The sequence below is a fragment of the Chiloscyllium punctatum genome, chromosome 18 (genome assembly GCF_047496795.1).
Source record: "Chiloscyllium punctatum isolate Juve2018m chromosome 18, sChiPun1.3, whole genome shotgun sequence".
NCBI classification, from domain to species: Eukaryota; Metazoa; Chordata; class Chondrichthyes; order Orectolobiformes; family Hemiscylliidae; genus Chiloscyllium; species Chiloscyllium punctatum.
Genome location: NC_092756.1, coordinates 82,984,792 through 82,999,439, shown reverse-complemented (window position 1 = coordinate 82,999,439; position 14,648 = coordinate 82,984,792). Strand labels below are relative to the sequence as shown.

The window sequence follows — 14,648 nt, the reverse complement described above, 5'->3', positions numbered from 1 at the left end:
GGTCAGGCAGCATCCAAGGAGCAGGAGAGCCGATGTTTCGGGCATAAGCTCTTCATCAGGAATTTCAAATGGAAAGTAAAATGTTTAGGATTGTCACAATAAGACCTATTATACCAAGATGGGATATATGTTGCTGTTGATCGTTCCGGCTGGACTGTGACATTTTTCATTGCGGATCCCTTTTTCTGACCTCAGGAATTCTGCCCTGATGATCTCCTGTCCTGCCAAACACAGGTCAACTCCATTGACATGGTAGCACCAGTGATGAGGTGGGGGTGGAGCAACCGATCACAAGAGAACTTGACCTACTCTTGGTGACAGCTTCCTTGGTAGGTACAGTCAGTGTGGGCAGGAATAGAGCAATGTCATGGAAAACCCTGCCACCTCTTAGTTCAAACTGCTCCTCCGGTTCCACTCCCCAGCTCAGGGAACCGGAACCCAACTCTCTGCCGTACCAAACTGCATCCTTGTTTTGTGTATAAAGAAGTGGTTTTAGACAATCGACAATAGGTGCAGGAGTCAGCCATTCTGCCCTTCGAGCCTGCGCCACCATTCATTATGATCATGGCTGATCATTCTCAATCAGTATCCCGTTCCTGCTTTATCTCCATAACCCTTGATTCCACTGTCCTTGAGAGCTCTATCCAACTCTTTCTTAAATGAATCCAGAGACTGGGCCTCCATTGCTTTCTAGGGCAGAGCATTCCACACACCCACCACTCTCTGGGTGAAGAGGTTTCTCCTCATCTCTGTCCTAAATGGTCTACCCCTTATTTTTAAGCTGTGTCCTCTGGTTTGGGACTCACCCATCAGCGGAAACATGTTTCCTGCCTCCAGAGTGTCCAATCCTTTCATAACCAGAGATGTCTCAATCAGATCCCTTCTCAGTCTTCTAATCTCAAGGGTATACAAGCCCAGTCACTCCAATCTTTCAAAATAAGATAGTCCCGCCATTCCAGGAATTGACCTCGTGAACCTACACTGCACTCCATCAATAGCCAGAATGTCTTTCCTCAAATTTGGAGACCTGAACTGCACGCAATATTCCAGGTGCGGTCTCACCAGGGCCCTGTACAGCTGCAGAAGAACCTCTTTGCTTCTATACTCAATCCCTCTTGTTATGAAGGCCAGCATGATATTAGCTTTCTTCACTACCTGCTGTATCTGCATGCTGGCCTTCATTGACTGGTGTACAAGAACACCCAGATCTCTTTGTACTGTCCCTTTACCAACATGACTCCATTTAGGTAGTAATCTGCCATCCTGTTCTTGCCACCAAAGTGGATAACCATACATTTATTCACATTAAACTGCATCTGCCATGCGTCTGACCATTCACCTAATCTGTCCAGGTCACCCTGTAATCTCCTAACATCCTCCTCACATTTCACCCTGCCACCCAGCTTTGTATCATCAGCAAATTTGCTAATGTTACTGTTAATAACATATTCTATATCATTAATATATATTGTAAAAAGCTGCAGTCCCAGCACTGATCCCTGCGATACCCCACTGGTCACCGCCTGCCATTCCGAAAGGGAGCGGTTTATCACTACTCTTTGTTTCCTGTCAGCCAACCAATTTTTAATCCAAGTCAGTACTTTGCCCCCAATACCATGTGCCCTAATTTTGCTCACTAACCTCCTATGTGGGACTTTATCAAAGGCTTTCTGAAAGTCCAGGTACACTACATCCACTGGATCTCCCTTGTCCATCTTCAGAGTTACATCCTCAAAAAATTCCAGATTAGTCAAGCGTGATTTCTCCTTCATAGATCCATGCTGACTCTGACCTATCCTGTTACTGCTATCCAGATGTGTCGTAATTTCATCCTTTATAATTGACTCCAGTGGCTTTCCCACCACTGAGGTCAGACGAACTGGTCTATAATTTCCTGCTTTCTCTCTTTCTCCTTTCTTAAAATGTGGGACAACATTAGCCACCCTCCAATCCGCAGGAACTGATCCTGAATCTATCGAACTCGGGAAAATAATCACCGATGCATCCACGATTTCTCGAGCCACCTCCTTCAGTACCCTGGGATGTAGACCATCAGGCCCCGGGGACTCATCAGCCTTCAGACCTGACAGTCTCTCCAACACCAATTCCTGGCAAATATAAATTCCCTTCAGTTCAGCTCCTTCAGCCACTGTTACCTCAGGGAGATTGCTTGTGTCTTCCCCAGTTACCACACATCTGAAGTACCAATTCAACTCTTCTTCCATTTCTTCCGTAATATATTCCCCTGTTTCTGTCTTCAAGGGCCCAATTTTAGTCTTAACCATTTTTTTCCCTTCCACATACCAAAAAAAGCTTTTACTTTCCTCCTTTATATTTTCGGCCAGTTTACCTTCGTACCTCATTTTTTCTCTGCGTATTTCCTTCTTAGTAATCCTCTGTTGTTCTTTAACAGCTTCCTAATCCTCCGTTTTCCCACTTATCTTTGCTATGTTATACTTTCTCTCTTTTGACTTTGTATGTTTCTTAACTTCCCTCATCAGCCACAACCACCCCTGCCTTCTCATAGCAACTTTCTTCCTTTTTGGAATGAACTGATCCTGCATCTTCTGCATTATACCCAGAAATAACTGTCATTGTTCCTCCACTGTCATCCCTGCTAAGGTATTGCACCATTGAACTTTGGCCAGCTCCTCCCTCATAGCTCCATAGTTCCCTTTATTCAACTGAAATATTGTCACTACCGATTGTATCCTCCCCCTTTCAAATTGCAGATTGAAGCTTATTGTATTATAGTCACTACTTCCCAACGGCTCCTACACTTCGAGGTCCCTGATCAATTCTGGTTCGTCGCACAAAACCAGATCCAGAATTGCCTTCTCCCTGGTAGGCTCCAGCACCAGCGGTTCTAAGAATCCATCTCAGAGGCACTCCACAAAGTCTCTTTCTTGAGGTCCAATACCATCCTGATTCTCCCAGTCTACCTGCATGTTGAAATCCCCCATAACAACTTCCCAAGCCCTGTCCAAGTGAAGCCACGTCTCAGTTATCCTCACAATATCGTAGCTGCCAATTTCCAAAAGAGCCTCAAGCTCATCCATCTTATTTCTAATGATGTTTGCTCTTCGATTACATGAATAAAATCGTAACAAAAAGCCCCTCTAAATCCTCTGACAAATAATACTACTGAACCAACCTTTAAATATCTGACACAAGCAAAACACAACGCTGTACGCACACTAGGTGGGCATGGAATGTCGAAATTGAACCACTCTGTCACTAGAAAGCTACACGTTTGAAGCCCGCACCCAGATCACGAGGAATTATGCATGCATGGAGGGAGTCTTATATAAAATAGAGGAAAGTGCAACATTTTGTATTCGGGGTTAGAAGATAGTCAGTGTCATCCAACCAGTTCTCAATATTACATTCAGGTTCAACTTCTGTATTAACAATATATTCCACTGATGTTCAAAACTGCTTTTAAATAAAACTGCGATTATCATCAACGTTTTATGGATTAATAATGAAAATGAAGATCATTAGGCAACATTTCTGGGACCTCCAGAGGGATGGCACCAACACACCCGTACTCCCATCCCCTCCCTTGTCGGCCATCTACAAGGACTGTTCCCTCCGGGACACCCTAGTGCACTCCTCCTTCACTCCCAACACACCCACCCCATCCACAGCCCCACAGAACATTCCCCTGCAACCACAGTATGTGTTACATCTGTCCATTTACTTCCTCACTCCTCACCATCTAAGGTCCCAAATACACCTTCCAGGTGAAGCAGCGCTTTACTTGTACATCACACAATCTTGTCTCCTGCTTTCTCTGCTCACGATGTGGTCTCTGGTATATTTGGGAAACAAAGCAGAGACTGGGCGACTGTTTTGTCGAACACCTCCATCCTGTCCGTGATAAAACCCTGAGCTTCCAGTTGCCTGCCGCTACAACACCCCACCCTGGCCCCTGGTCCCTGGCCAACATCTCTGTCTCAGGCTCACTGCAGTGGTCCAGTGAAGCTCAGAGCAAGCTGGAAGGACAGCACCACATTTTGCATTTGGAAAATGCAGCATTCTGGACTTCTTATCAAGTTCAACAATGTTAGGGTTGGAACCCATTTTCCCAAACTTTCCCCAGCCCCCACACACCAGGCCTCTTCATTACATGGGCTGCTACCACACACAACCCATTCTCAGGGACTAATTGTCCCCATTAGCACCTTCTCCCAGGCTGCACTTTATCCACTCCTTTCTCTGTCCAACTGTTTTTCTCTCTCTTGGGGCTCTATCTCCACCTATCCTTTAATCTTCCTGCCTCCCATCTCCATAATTCTGCATAAAAACTATGCTCACTGCCCTGTGGCTGACCATTCCAATTTCACCTTCCACTCCATCAAGGTCATGCAGGTACTGGGCCTCCTCCACCGCAAACCATTCCACCCGATGCCTGGAGGAAGAACGTCTCATATTCCATCTTGGGACCCTGCAACCTCACGGGTAAATGTGGATTTCAACAGCTTCCTAATTTCCCCTCCCTCCACATTATCCAAGTCCCAAACCTCCAACTCGGCATGGGTCTCCTGACCTGTCCGTCACTCCCCCCCCCGACCGATCACCTTCTCCCTCACCTTCATCCACCTATCGCTTTTTCAACTACCTTCACACAACCCAATCTCCCTCCCCTTTATCTCAGCCCACAACCCTAACTTCTGATCAAGGACTTATGCTCGAAACATCGACTCTCCTGCTCTTCGGTTGCTGCCTGACCTGCTGTGCTTTCCCAGCAACACACTCTCGACTCTGATCCTCAGCACCTGTATTCCTCACTTCCTCCTTTCTGAAGAATGGTCACTGGACCTAAAACTTTAAGTCTGATTTCTCTCCACAGATGCTGCCAGGATTGCACGAGGATTTGGTAAATGATGAGCAGGATGAATAGAGTAGATAGGGAGAAACTCTTCCCACCCGTAAAAGGTGCGGTGAGAGATTATAGATGGGGATAGGTAATGGAAGAAAGAAGCATTTTCACTGAGCGAGTAGTACGAAATGAACATCGTGGGAGTATGATGGAGACAGGGTTCAATAGGTGTGCAAGAGAACATTGAATTACTGTTTGGATAGAAATAGTGAGCAAGGTTATGGGGGAAAGGCAGAACAGTGGCACTAGGGAATGATGCTGGTCTGAAAGGCCAAGATGGCATCCTGTCGCACCATAACAATTCTAGATTCGTTGACTGAGAGATGGAGAAGGGTGACTAATTTGCCTTTGGCGACCTTGAGTGGAAAGGAAGAAGCCAGATGGAGTGGGTGTGGCTTCGATTAAGTTGACCAAAACAGACGATAGCACCGCTGTGAGTGCTGAGGCAGGTCACAAACTATGGGGGTGTGTGAATTGGGAGTCCGGTGTTGGAAAGTAAAATGTTTAGGGCTAAAACAATATAGGCATCTCCATTAATGACGACCGACTTGACACTGACACTTTTTACAAACCCACCGACTCCCACAGCTACCTGGATTACACATCTTCCCACCCTACCTCTTGCAACAATGCCATCCGTATTCCCAATTCCTCCGCCTCCGCCGTATCTGCTCCCAGGAGAATCAATTCCACCACAGAACACACCCGATGGTCTCCTTCTTTAGAGACCACAATTTCCCTTCCCACTTGGTTAAAGATGCCCTCCAACGCACCTCGTCCACATCCCGCACCTCCGCCCTCAGGCCCCACCCCTCCAACCGTAACAAGGACAAAATGCCCCTGGTGCTGACCTTCCACTCTACCAACCTTCGCATAAACCAAATCATCCGCCGACATTTCCGCCATCTCCAAAAAGACCCCACCTCCAGGGATATATTTCCAATCCCACCCCTTCCCACTTTCCACAAAGACCGTTTTCTCCTTGACTACCTGGTCAAGTCCACGTCGCCCTACACCCCACCCTCCCATCCTAGCACCTTCCCCTGCCACCGCAGGAACTGTAAAACCTGCGCCCACAACTCCTCCCTCACCTCTATCCAAGGCCCTAAAGGAGCCTTCCATATCCATCAAAGTTTTTCCTGCACATCCACTAATATCATTTATTGTATCTGTTGCTGCCGATGCAGTCTCCTCTACTTTGGGGAGACTGGGCTCCTCCTAGCAGAGCGCTTTAGGGAACATCTCCGGGACACCCGCACCAATCAATCACACCACCCCGTTGCCCAACATTTCAACTCCCCCTCCCACTCTGCCGAGGACATGGAGGTCCTGGTCCTCCTTCACCGCCGCTCCCTCACCACTAGACGCCTGGAGGAAGAACACCTCATCTTCCCCCTCGGGACAATTCAACCCCAGGGCATCAACAGTTTCCTCATTTCCCCTTCCCCCACCTCATCCTACTTCCAAACTTCCAGCTCAGCACTGTCCCCGTGACTTATCCGGACTTGTCCTACCTGCCTATCTCCTTTTCCACCTATCCACTCCACCCTCTCCCCCCGACCTATCATCTTCATCCCCTCTCCCACTCACCTATTGTACTCTATGCTACTTTCTCCCCACCCCCACCCTCCTCTAGCTTATCTCTCCACGTTTCAGGCTCTCTGCTTTTATTCCTGATGAAGGGCTTTTGCCCGAAACGTCGATTTTGCTGCTCCTTGGATGCTGCCTGAACTACTGTGCTCTTCCAGCACCACTAATCCAGAATCTATGAAGGGATTTGCCTTGCTGTTGATCGTTTCAGATGGATTGCAACATATTTTCACTGTGGATGCGTGTTTATGACCTTGGGAAATCTGTTCTGACGATCTTCTGGACTGGCTGAGAGAAGTCAACTCCACGTTAATGCAGCACCAGTAATGAGGTGAGGGATATGGATCTGAACACAAGAGATTCTGACCTACTCTTGCTGATGGCTTCCTCGGTGGGTACGGTCAATCTGGGCAGGAATGGAGCTGTGTCACAGGAAAACATGCCACCTCTTCGGGGCGGTGTGGACTTGTTGGGCCGAAGGGCCTGTTTCCACACTGTGAGTAATCTAATCTAATCTAATCTCTTCGTTCAAACTGTCCCTGGTGTTCTTGTACCCACCTCAGAGAACCACAGATCAACGCTCTGCCATATCAAACTGTATCTTTGCTTTGTGTGTAAAGAAATGGCTTTGATGTTTGCTCTTTAATCATGAGTATAATCATAACAGAACGTCACCCTCAAATACCATTCCTGACCTGACCCTTCAACATCTGACACAAGTTCAACACAAGCCTCTAGAAACACTGCATCTGGAAGGTGGAATCGAACCACTCTGTCGCTAAACAGCTACAGGTTAGAAGCCTACACCCTAGAACACTAGGAATCACGCAGGCATTAAGCTAAGGGGTAGAAAGTCTTATATAAAACAGAGGAATTTCCAATACTTTACACTCAGAGTTAGTAGGTAGTCAGTCTCATCCAACCAGTTCTCAATATTCCATGCAGGTTCATCTAACACATTACTAATATTTTCAATTGATTTTAAAACTGCTTTTAAATAAAATTGTGATTATTTTCACAATTTTATGGATTAAAAATGCAAATGAGGATCATTAGACAACATTTCTGTGAGCTCCAAAGGGATGCCACCACCAGACCCATATTCCAATCCCCTCTCTTGTCAAGCGTCCACAACGACCATTCCCTCCAGGACACCCTGATGCACTCCTCATTCACTCCCAACACACCCACCGTATATGCAGCCAACAGAACATTCCCCTGCAATCACAGAAGGTGCTACATCTGTCCATTTACTTCCTCCCTCCTCACCATCTAATGTCCCAAATTCACCTTCCAGGTGAAGCAGCACTTTACCTGCACATCCCACAATCTCATCTCCATCTTTATCTGCTCATGATGTGTTCTCCTGTACATTCCGGAAATGAAACACAGACTCAGTGACCATTTTGATGAACATATAAATCCTGTCCACAAAGAAGACCCTGAGCTTTCAGTTGTCTGTCACTACAACACCCCACCCTGGTCCCTGGCCAACATCTCTGTCTCAGTCTTGCTGCTGTGCTCCAGTGAAGCTCAGCACAAGCTGGAGGAACAGCACCTCATTTTTCATTTGGGAACCTTTCAGCAATCAGGACCTCTTATTGAGTTCAACAATTTAGTGTTTGAATGACTTTCCCCAAGCTTTCCCCACTCCGATACATCAGGTCTCATCACTACATAGGCTGCTACCATACACAACCCATTGTCAGCTACTAATTGTTCCCATTAGCAGTGAATCATTCTCCCAGGCTGGTCTCCATCCACTCCTTTGTCTGTCCAACTGTTTTTCTCTCCCTTGGCGCTCTCTCTCCACCTATCCTGCCTCCTGCCTCCCATCTCCATAATTCTGCATAAAAACTATGCTCACTGCCCTGTGGCTGACCATTCCAATTTCACCTTCCACTCCATCAAGGTCATGCAGGTACTGGGCCTCCTCCACCGCAAGCCATTACCACCCAATGCCTGGAGGAAGAACGCCTCATATTCCATCTTGGGACCCTGTAACCTCACGGGTAAATGTAGATTTCAACAGCTTCCTAATTTCCCCTCATTCCACATTATCCAAGTCCCAAACCTCCAACTCGGCATGGGTCTCCTGACCTGTCCGTCACTCCCCCCCCCCCCCCCCGACAGATCACTTTCTCCCTCACCTTCATCCACCTATCGCTTTTTCAACTACCTTCACACAACCCAATCTCCCTCCCCTTTATCTCAGCCCACAACCCTAACTTCTGATCAAGGGCTTATGCTCGAAGCATCGATTCTCCTGCTCTTTGGATGCGGCCTGACCTGCTGTGCTTTCCCACAACACACTCTCGACTCTGATCCTCAGCATCTGCATTCCTCACTTCCTCCTTTCCGAAGAATGGTCACTGGACCTAAAACTTTAAGTCTGATTTCTCTCCACAGATGCTGCCAGGATTGCACGAGGATTAGGTAAATAATGAGCAGGATGAATAGAGTAGATAGGGAGAAACTCTTCCCACCCGTAAAAGGTGAGGTGAGGGATCATACATGGGGATAGGTAATGGAAGAAAGAAGCATTTTCACTGAGCGAGTAATACGAAATGAACATCGTGGGAGTATGATGGAAACAGGGTTCAATAGGTGTGCAAGAGAACATTGAATTACTGTTTGGATAGAAATAGTGAGCAAGGTTATGGGGGAAAGGCAGAACACTGGCACTAGGGAATGATGCTGGTCTGAAGGGCCAAGATGGCATCCTGTCGCACCATAACAATTCTTGATTCGTTGACTGAGAGATGGAGAAGGGTGACCAACTTGCCTTTGGTGACCTTGAGTGGAAAGGAAGAAGCCAGATGGAGTGGGTGTGGTTTCGATTAGGTTGACCAAAACAGACGATAGCACCGCTGTGAGTGCTGAGGCAGGTCACAAACTATGGGGGTGTGTAAATTGGGAGGCCGGTGCTGGAAAGTGAAATGTTTAGGGCTAAAACAATATAGGCATCTCCATTAATGACGACCGACCTGACAGTGACACTTTTTACAAACCCACCGACTCCCACAGCTACCTGCATTATACATCTTCCCACCCTACCTCTTGCAACAATGCCATCCGTATTCCCAATTCCTCCGCCTCCGTCGTATCTGCTCCCAGGAGAACCAGTTCCACCACAGAACACACCTGATGGCCTCCTTCTTTAGAGACCACAATTACCCTTCCCACTTGGTTAAAGATGCCCTCCAACGCATCTCGTCCACATCCTGCACCTCCGCCCTCAGGCCCCACCCCTCCAACCGTAACAAGGACAAAATGCCCCTGGTGCTGACCCTCCACCCTACCAACATTCGCATAAACCAAATCATCCGCCGACATTTCCGCCACGTCCAAAAAGACCCCACCTCCAGGGATATATTTCCAATCCCACCCCTTCCCGCCTTCCGCAAAGACCGTTTTCTCCTTGACTACCTGGTCAAGTCCACGTCCCCCTACAACCCACCCTCCCATTCTGGCACCTTCCCCTGCCACCGCAGGAACTGTAAAACCTGCGCCCACAACTCCTCCCTCACCTCTATCCAAGGCCCTAAAGGAGCCTTCCACATCCATCAAAGTTTTACCTGCACATCCACGAATATCATTTATTGTATCCGTTGCTCCCGATGCAGTCTCCTCTACTTTGGGGAGACTGGGCGCCTCCTAGCAGTGCGCTTTAGGGAACATCTCCGGGACACCTGCACCAATCAATCACACCACCCCGTGGCGCAACATTTCAACTCCCCCTCCCACTCTGCTGAGCACATGGAGGTCCTGGGCCTCCTTCACCGCCGCTCCCTCACCACTAGACGCCTGGAGGAAGAACACCTCATCATCCCCCTCGGGACACTTCAACCCCAGGGCATCAACAGTTTCCTCATTTCCCCTTCCCCCACTTCATCCTAGTTCCAAACTTCCAGCTCAGCACTGTCCCCGTGACTTATCCGGACTTGTCCTACCTGCCTATCTCCTTTTCCACCTATCCACTCCACCCTCTCCCCCCTGACCAATCATCTTCATCCCATCTCCCACTCACCTATTGTATTCTATGCTACTTTCTCCCCACCCCCACCCTCCTCTAGCTTATCTCTCCACGTTTCAGGCTCTCTGCTTTTATTCCTGATGAAGGGCTTTTGCCCGAAACATCGATTTTGCTGCTCCTTGGATGCTGCCTGAACTGCTGTGCTCTTCCAGCACCACTAATCCAGAATCTATGAAGGGATTTGCCTTGCTGTTGATCGTTTCAGATGGATTGCAACATATTTTCACTGCGGATGCGTGTTTATGACCTTGGGAAATGTGTTCTGAAGATTTTCTGGACTTGCTGAGAGAAGTCAACTCCACTTTAATGCAAGACCAGTAATGAGGTGAGGGATATGGATCTGAACACAAGAGATTCTGACCTACTCTTGCTGATGGCTTCCTCGGTGGGTACGGTCAATCTGGGCAGGAATGGAGCTGTGTCACAGGAAAACATGCCACCTCTTCGTTCAAACTGTCCCTACTGTTCTTGTACCCACCTCAGAGAACCACAGATCAACTCTCTGCCATATCAAACTGTATCTTTGCTGTGTGTGTGAAGAAATGGTTTTGATGTTTGCTCTTTAATCATGAGTATAATCATAACAAAATGTCCCCACCAAATAACATTCCTGAGCTGACCCTTAAACATCTGACACAAGTTCAACACCACCCTCTAGAAGCACTGCGCCTGGAAGGTGGAATTGAACCACTCTGTTGCTAAACAGCTACAGGTTTGAAGCCTGCACCCTAGACCACTAGGAATCATCCAGGCATCCAGCAAAGGATGAGAAAGTCTTATATAAAACAGAGGAAATTCCAATACTTTACACTCAGGGTTAGTAGGTAGTCAGTCTCATCCAACCAGTTCTCAATATTCCATGCAGGTTCATTTAACACATTACTAATATTTTCCATTGATTTTAAAACTGCTTTTAAATAAAATTGTGATTATTTTCACAATTTTATGGATTAAAAATGCAAATGAGGATCATTAGACAACATTTCTGTGATCTCCAAAGGGATGCCACCACCAGATCCATATTCCAATCCCCTCCCTTGTCAAGCGTCCACAAGGATCATTCTCTCCAGGACACCCTGGTGCATTCCTCATTCACTCCCAACACACCCACCGTATATACAGCCAACAGAACATTCCCCTGCAATCACAGAAGGTGCAACATCTGTCCGTTTACTTCCTCCCTCCTCACCATCTAATGTCCCAAATTCACCTTCCAGGTGAAGCAGCACTTTACCTGCACATCCCACAATCTCATCTCCATCTTTATCTGCTCATGATGTGTTCTCCTGTACATTTCGGAAACGAAACACAGACTCGGTGAATATTTTGATGAACACATAAATCCTGTCCAAAAAGAAGACCCTGAGCTTTCAGTTGCCTGTCACTACAACACCCCACCCTGGTCCCTGGCCAACATCGCTGTCTCAGTCTTGCTACTGTGCTCCAGTGAAGCTCAGCACAAGCTGGAAGTACAGCACCTCATTTGTCATTTGGGAACCCTTCAGCAATCAGGACTTCTTATTGAGTTCAACAATTTTGTGTTTGAATGACTTTCCCCAAGCTTTCCCCCACTCCGATACATCAGGTCTCATCAGTACTTGGCTGCTACCACACACAACCTATTGTCAGCTACTAATTGTTCCCATTAGCAGTGAATCATTCTCCCAGGCTGGTCTCCATCCACTCCTTTGTCTGTCCAACTGTTTTTCTGTCTCTGGGGGCTCTCTCTCCAACCATCCTTTATTCTTCCTGCCTCCCCTCTCCCTATCTACTGCATAATATCTATGCTTAATCGAAGTGTCCTCATTTCTGAAGAAAGGTCACTGGATCTAAAGCTTTAACTCTGATTTCTCTCCACAGATGCTGCCGGGATTGCACGAGGAATGGATTAACCGAGACCAGGATGAATAGAGTTGATAGGGAGAAAGTCTTCCCACTCATAAAAGGTCCAAGAACGAGAGGTGATAAATGGGGATTGGTGATGGAAGAGAAGACATTTTCCCTGAGCAAGTAGTTATGGTATGATATGAATTACGGGGGAGTATTGTGGAGACAGGGTTCAACAGGCATGCAAGAGGACATTGGATTATTATTTGGATAGAAATAGTGAGCAATGTTATGTGGGGAAAAGGCAGGAGAGTGGAACAAGGGAATGATGCTTGGCTGAAGGACCAGCAGAGGCAAAATGGCCTCCTGTCACACCATAAGAACACTTGGTTCGGTGGCTGAGAGATGGAGAAGGGTGACCAATTTGCCTTTGGTGACTCCGAGTGAAATGGAATAAGCCTGATGGAGTGGGTGGAGCTTTGATGAAGTTGATCAAATCAGAGGGCAGCACTGCTGGGAGTGCTGAGGTAGGTCACAAACTATGGGGGGGTGTGAATTGGGAAGCCGCTACTGTAAAGTAAAATGTTTATGGCTGAAACAATATGAGGGTACATGCCTCGGTGTTGATCGTTTCACATGGAACGTCACATTTTTCATTGTGGATCCCTGTTTATGACCTCAGGAAATCCATCCTGATGATCTCCTGGTCTGGCAGAGAGAGGTCAATTCCATTGTCACGGCAACACCAGGGATGAGTTGGGGGAGGAGCAGCCAAACACAAGAGAACCTGATCTACTGTTGCTGACAGCTTCCTTGGTGGGTACGGTCAATCTGGGTGAGAAAGGTGCAATGTCACGGGATACCCTGCCACTTCTTATTTTCCAACTGCCCCTCCTGTTCCTGTCCCCACCTCAGGGAAAATGAAGCCAAGTCTCTTTCGGACCAAACTGCATCCTTACTTTGTGTGTAAAGAAGTGGTTCTGATGTTTGCTCTTAAATTACATGAGGATAATCTTAACAAATGCCCCCTTATATCCTCTGACAAATAGCACACCTGATCCAACCTTAAAAGATCGAACACAAGGTAAACACAGACAGCAACCCTTATCCACACTGCATCTGGAAGATGGAATTGAACCACTCTGTCACCAGTTAGCTCCTGGTTTGAAGCCGGCACCCTGGACCAGTAGGAATCATCGAGGCATTAAATAAAGGAGGACAGAATATGATTAGATTACTTACAGTATGGAAACAGGCCCTTTGGCCCAACAAGCCCACACCACCCCGCCGAAGCGTAACCCACCCCTACCCCTTACCTAACACTACGGGCAATTTAGCATGACCAATTCACCTGACCTGCACATCTTTGGACTGTGGGAAGAAACCCACACTGAAACAGGGAGAACATGCAAACTCCACACAGTCACCTGAGGTGGGAATTGAACCCAGGTCTCTGGCGCGGTGAGGCAGCAGCACTAACCACTGTGCCACCGTGCCACCCACAAACAGGGGAACGTTGTACAGGGTTAGTAGATAGTCAATGTGAACTAACCAGTTCTCAATGTTATATTTAGATTCACAATCCACATTACCAATATTCTCCATGTCCATTCAGAACTGGTATTAAATAAAGCTGTGTTTATCTCCAAACCTTCTATGAATTGATAATGCAAATCAGATTGCGTGTTAATAAACACCCTGTGGCTTTCATTGATTGGTTGAGGATGGAGCAGTTGGGGAGACGACAGAAATCCTCATTCAGACTCAGGTTGCCGGGATTCGCTGCTCATTGGCAGTAGTCGATGTAAGGGCACAAACTATCAGATAATCCCACAATTCCAGACGAATGGATTTATCACTCTCCAACAACCTGAGTGCGGTCCTGCAATACACACTCACTTCCTGATCACAATCATTGACAAGAAACTGTGCCCTCAGTAATGGGGGCATGCTTGAATTTTGTTATTGCTCACAGTAACCCACCTTTCTAACTGGATGGCTGCTCTAACATTCTGGTCTCTTTTTGGGTGTTGGACTTGGATGACGACAGTGGGGAATTTCTCAAAGAGCAGTGAATTGGAAGTGAGGTATCTGTCCACCTTCCACGAGTGAGACACTCCAGTGTGGGACCTCCAGTTTTACTTCAGTTTTCCGCCCCAATATTGAGTTCCAGGAGGCTTCAAGCCCCTGCAGTTCTCTGTGCCATTTTCTCTTGAGAATACAATGGAGAGCTAAGCCCACTTCTCACCTTTAAATGAGATAGTATTACGATGGGCCGAACTTAAACTGGGTCCACAGATGCAATTCAGT

General features: G+C 47.2%; 1 non-coding gene across 1 annotated transcript; it reads right to left on the bottom strand.

Moving 5' to 3' along the window:
• Positions 1-11,177: 11,177 nt before the first annotated feature.
• trnastop-uca (transfer RNA opal suppressor (anticodon UCA)) lies at positions 11,178-11,264 on the bottom strand. The gene has a single exon. It is a non-coding gene; the product is annotated as a tRNA-Sec (tRNA).
• Between the last annotated feature and the right edge of the window lie 3,384 nt (positions 11,265-14,648).